This window comes from Ictalurus furcatus, unplaced genomic scaffold (assembly GCF_023375685.1).
Source record: "Ictalurus furcatus strain D&B unplaced genomic scaffold, Billie_1.0 scf6, whole genome shotgun sequence".
In the NCBI taxonomy this organism is placed as follows: domain Eukaryota; kingdom Metazoa; phylum Chordata; class Actinopteri; order Siluriformes; family Ictaluridae; genus Ictalurus; species Ictalurus furcatus.
In genome coordinates, this window is record NW_026521055.1 from 715,234 (window position 1) to 721,299 (window position 6,066).

The window sequence follows — 6,066 nt, forward strand, 5'->3', positions numbered from 1 at the left end:
GATGGAGCTCAAATCTTCTCTAATTCCAGACTGCTGGGACTACGGCTGCTCCTAAGGCCATACTGACTTCATATGAATCCATAATGAACTTTTTCACACTATCTGTTGTTACCCAGATGAGGATGGGTTCCCTTCTGAGTCTGGTTCCTCTCAAGGTTTCTTCCTCTTAAAACATCTTAGGGAGTTTTTCCTTGCCACCGTCACCACTCAGTGGCTTGCTCAGTTGGGATAAATTCGCACCTTTAATATCTGTATACCATGTTGATATTTCTGTAAAGCTGCTTTGAGACAATGTCTATTGTAAAAAGCGCTATACAAATAAAATTGAATTGAATTGAATTGAATTGAATTCTCCTTACAGTTTAGTCATTATGATGTAGTTCAACGCTACAAAAGGTTTGAGCAAACAGTAATGCCCTTCCTCAAACTGGGTTGCCTTGCAGAATGTTGTCAAGTTGCCTGGTAACTTGTAGATTAAATATCCGTGAAGACTGTTCCATAAAGTGCAGAGAAGCAGAGCTCTAGCACATTTAATTGATGTCACGTCATGCAGAGCTGATGGAATAGTAACTTTGACATTTGAATGTTTCCCGCTCATGTTCACAAAGCTCCAGCCCAGGATCTATGGTTGCCCATAGAGTGTCTCTAAAATGATTGACAGGAGGCACATCCAAACACAAACAAGCTTTCCAGACCAGAAGTCTGTTTTTTTTAAACAGGTTTTCTAAGTGACTTGATGCACTTTTGCTAAGGCCACAACTTAATCCATTATTTTTATCATGTTTTACATATCTCCCAGGTTATTTGTAGAAGTGAAAAATAAATAAATAAATAAAAGTATTGCACCTTTAAAGGAAGATGAACAATGCGCTCATTTTTTTACTTTACAGTCCCCACAAAACAACTTTGAGAGCTGTGATTTGATTCTGTATGACGACGTATTTCTTTTTGAAACAGGAAATAAGAGTGGTGGCATGTTGAAGTGTTACACAACAGCTAACAGTGTTTGGGATACGCCCAGCTCTGAAGAACATTGATGCTAATGAGCTGTTACTGTTGAGCAAGACCCGCCTCAAGACCCACACATTCCTACACATTCTAGAGAGCATTTAATTGGACGAACACAAGTCTAGTGCATGTTGAAGCATTAAAATTGTATCATTTTTCCCCAGTAGTGACTTTTTAAATTATTTTTTTTTAACTATGGTATTGGAGGCCATAACAGATACAAAAACATCTCGAAACACCAGTTTTGATTTCAGGAACAGCAATTTAAAGACTTTACCAGAACAATCCAGAAAATATATGAAAGATAAAAATATAAAGATTTGATAGCCAAAATCAAAAAAGAATACAAACAAGTATAAAATTAAATTCATTTGACCTGAAATGTGAACAGAACTTCCATCCAAGCCCTAAAACTAGATAAAGAGAACCCAATTAAACAAATGCATTATCGTTTTCACATTTATTCACTGAGCACAATTACCCAACATTAAACACCTTTGCTGAAAAAAGTATGTAAACTTTTGATTTCAGTAACCGGTGTGAGACCTTCGAGCAGCAATAACTTGAAGCAAACATTTCCGATGACTCAATCAATCCTGCACAATGGGTTTGAGGAATTTTGGCTCACTCCTCCTGCTTCAACTCAATGATGCTGGCAGGCTTCTTTGCATGAACTGCTCTTTTTAGGTCCTTCCACAACATTTCTATTGGGTTAAGGTCTGACTTGGCCATTCCAAAATGTTCAATTTCTTCTGCTTTAACCATTTGTCTGTAGACGTACTTGTGTGCTTAAGGTCGTTGTCTCTGCTGCAAGGCCCACTTACAGTTAAGCTTGAGTTCACAGACAGATACCGTGACATTCTCCTGGTACAATCTAGGATTCATAGGTCCCTCAATAATGGCAAGCTGGTTCGGACCCAAAGCAGCCCCAAACCATAATGCTGCCACCCCATGCTTCGCGGTTGGGATGAAGTTCTTATGTTGGGATGCTATTTACAGTTTGCATCAAACAATGATTTTCAATTAAAGCAAGAAGTTCTGTTCTGGACTCATCTGTCCACAGAACATTCTTCCAATAGGCTCCTGGCATTTCCACATGGATTTGAGCAAACTTCAGACAGGCAGCAGTGTTCTTTTATGGAAAGTAGTGGCCTGTAGGTTCTCAGATGTTACCCTGGGGTTCTTTATGACTTACTGTGATATTATTCACCACACCCTTGGAGTGATCTTTTTTGCTGGACGCCCACTCCTTGGGAGAGTAACAGTGGTGCTGAATTTCCTGCATCTGTATGTCATTTACCTCACAGTGGATTGGTGGAAGCCAAACTCTTTAGAAATGGCTCTGTAACCCTTTCCAAGCCAGTGAGCATTGACAAATCTCTTTTTCTGAGGTCCTCAGGAATGTCCTTTGATCGAGGCAGGGCACACTTCCATAAACCTGTGTGGTGAAGACCAGAGTTTGATGGTGAAGACCCAGGTTAATGTTCTTGAAACATGGGCGGGCCTAATTGCCATTCCCTTGATTGAAATGCCTGACTTCAATCAGCCCCATTTAAATGAACTCATACTCCTAGACTTCACATACCTTTTCCTACAAAGATATTTAATGCTGGATCATTTTTGCTTAATAAATAACTGTAAAAACTACTGTTTTTTTTTTGCATCTGTTGTTAACCGGGTTCTCTTTTACCTAGTTTAGGGACTTGGATGAAGATCTGATCAGGTTTCAGGTCAAATGTATGGAGAAATACAGAAAACTGTAAACGTTAAACTTTCTAGCCGCACAGTAGCTGTAGATCAAATGAGTCATATTTGCTTGCAGTATAAGTAGGTTGCTTATTTGCTTGCAGTCGCTCACGTTTTTGTGGTAGGAAATCGTGTTATTGACACGGGGCTGTCGATGCATGTATGTTTAGACAGGCATGGGCAAACTACGGCCTGAGGGCCATATACGGCCCGTTGGGCTTTTTAATCCGGCTTTAATCCGAACTTGTCCAAATTATATTATTAAACCTCAGTGTGGTGTATTACTCTCTACTTCACTTTTTCAATTTGCCCTTTGAGCCCTCCTGTAAAAATGAGTGGACCAAAGAAAAGAAAACTGGACAGTGAGTGCCGAGTGTTTAATAAGGAGTGGACAACAAAATATTTTTCTACTGAAGTCCGATCAACGGTTGTATGCCTGATATGCCAAGAAACTGTTGCGGTTTTCAAAGAATACAACATCAGCCGTCACTTTGCCACGAAGCATGCCAACTACGCTAGCAAGCAGTCAACGCAAGAACGGGCGGCTACGGCTCAGAGGTTGACGGCTAATTCACAGACTCAGCAAAAAATTTTCACAGACAAACTGCGATTCAAGAGTCAAGTACCAAGGCAAGTTTTTTGCTGGCATTCAAATTAGCAAAGACTAGCAAGCCTTTCTCCGAAGGCGAGTTTTTGAAAGAATGCACGGTAGAGACAGCAGGTCTCCTGTGTCCAGAGAGCAAAGGCAATTTTGAAAAAATCAGTTCATCACACAGGACTGTGACTCGCCGTGTGGAACTAATTGACGAAGATATCGCCAGCGAATTAAACAAAAAGGCGGAGTCCTTTAAGTTATATTCACTAGCACTGGATGAAAGTAACGACATAAAAGACACTGCTCAGCTCCTAATTTTATCCGAGGGATTAACGACAGTTTTGAGATAACGGAGGAGTTTTTGACCATGGAGTCCCTGAAAGGAAAAACGCGGGGAGAGGACTTGTATAACCAGGTGTCTGCTGTCATCGAGAGAATGAAGATACCTTGGAGTAAACTTGCCAATGTCACCACGGATGGATCGGCAAATTTAACTGGAAAAAACATTGGACTGTTGAAAAGAATCCAGGACAAAGTGAAGGAGGAAAACCCTGAGCAGGATGTTATTTTCCTTCACTGCATCATTCATCAGGAATCTCTGTGTAAGTCTATATTGCAGCTTCATCATGTCGTGAATCCAGTCGTAAAACTTGTTAACTTTATACGAGCAAGGGGACTTCAGCATCGTCAGTTTCTTACGTTCCTGGAGGAAACTGATGCGAATCAGCAGGACTCCTCTACCACTCTCGGGTCTGCTGGTTAAGTTTGGGCAAAGTGTTTCAACGAATGTGGGAGCTCAAAGAGGAAATTATCGCATTTTTGGAGTTAATGGGGAAATCCGACGAATTTCCTGAGCTAAGCGACAACAACTGGCTTTGTGACTTTGCGTTTGCTGTGGACATATTTTCACACATGAATGAGCTGAACGTCAAGCTACAGGGGAAAGATCAGTTTGTGCACGACATGTACACAAATGTTAGAGCCTTCAAATCCAAGCTGACTTTATTCTCCAGTCAAATTTCAAACAAATCTCTCTCATTTCCCCACACTAGCCATGCAGAAAGAGGCGACCCGAAACGTGAAGAAATACAGCAAATCACTGGGCGACCTGCACAGAGAATTCTGCCGTCGGTTCAGCTGGTGTCCTGTCCCCTGTCACAAGACCCTGAAACAGCACCACAGGAGCTGCAATTGGAACTGATCAATCTTCAGTCTGACTCCGTCTTAAAGGAGAAGTTCAACTCTCTTAAACTGAATGACTTTTATGCTTCACTTAATGAAGAGACGTTTCCAAACCTCCGGAGGACGGCACAGAAGATGCTGACATGGTTTGGCTCGACCTACGTATGTGAGCAGACATTCAGCGTCATGAACATCGACAAAGCCCCTCACAGATCCAGGTTAACTGACCAACACCTCGGATCTCTCCTGAGAATTGCCACAACAAAACTATCTCCAGAGTTTGATGCACTGGCAAAAAAGGGAGATCAACAACACTGTTCCCACTGAAACTGGACGTGAGTTTCTCTACTGTGTTATCAAATTAATGCATTTGGAAAACAATTGGTACAATGAGCCTTGCATATTCATGCTTTGCTACCTGTTAAAGGCCAAATCCTTTCATGTAATGGCTTTTACATGTCATTTATATTAGTTCACACAAACACTCCATCCGTCTGTTCCTGGCCCGGCCCCTCTGTCAAATTTTAGAACCCATCGTGGCCTGCGAGTGTCATGAATAAAATCAGCCTTTTAGCCTAGGTCAAAAACTTCAGAGACAGAGAGTTTAGTAGATGTCAAAAAGTAAATAAACTTTATTGAAAATCAATAAAGTGTGACAGTCTGCAGAGTGTCTGAATTATGCATACACAAACATATCTTTATATACCTATCTCCACAGCATAGTCTCTGTAGGTGGGGTTTTGCTTTTCCTCGTTGAAATAGACCAATCTTCTTTTGCCACAATTAAATATTCATGTCTATGCGTTATCTTAAATTTGTGGAACATGCGCAGTTAGTTGTTTTTCTTGAAAAGGTTTCATGAGGACAAGGTTTCTTTTACAAAAAAGGTTTCACACAGGCTTGTGTGTCTTGACTTTGGCTCCCTTCTTAGGCCTCAATAAGCATCTGTCTGTCTCTATCGGTTGTCCCCGCTGATATCTACCTCCTTTCCCGAAGCCCTCTCCTAACTCCCTAATTTGTATCTGCCTCAAAGTTATTTACTCACGCATGCAAATATCTACTGCCAATTTTTATTGCTGTGGAGACAGGAGACAGCTAATACAGAAGAACAATTGTTGTACACTGAAACACAGAGTTCATTCAACTCAAATCCACTCAGAATATAACCTGATCAAACATTGTTCTATGGATTTAGATTATGCTTCTAACTGTTGATTATACATATAGATGATGTTTTTTAACCAATATTGACTATACGATAATGCTCAAGTAATAATTCTAAATGTTGGTTACATATTGAATTCACTTCATTAACATATCCAAATGTCAGTTACACATATTGTTTGCACTTCATAGATATTTTCCATACGCTCAAGTGGCAGTTTTTTGTCTTGTGGTGTGAGTAACTTCAGCTAGACCCAGTGAAATGCACAATAGCTACAGTCCTGGAGTTCTTACAATAACTCTTCTCAGCGGGGTGGGCTCCTTCTACAATCAGGGTTTATGTGGCCACCATTTTGGCCAGTCATGCCCCT

At 40.8% G+C, this 6,066-nt stretch overlaps 1 protein-coding gene across 9 annotated transcripts in view; it reads left to right on the plus strand.

Annotated features, from left to right (window-relative positions):
- The window catches only part of LOC128604956 (NLR family CARD domain-containing protein 3-like), a 253,505-nt gene that overhangs the window by 95,155 nt on the left and 152,284 nt on the right, over positions 1 to 6,066 (plus strand). The window lies entirely within an intron of this gene.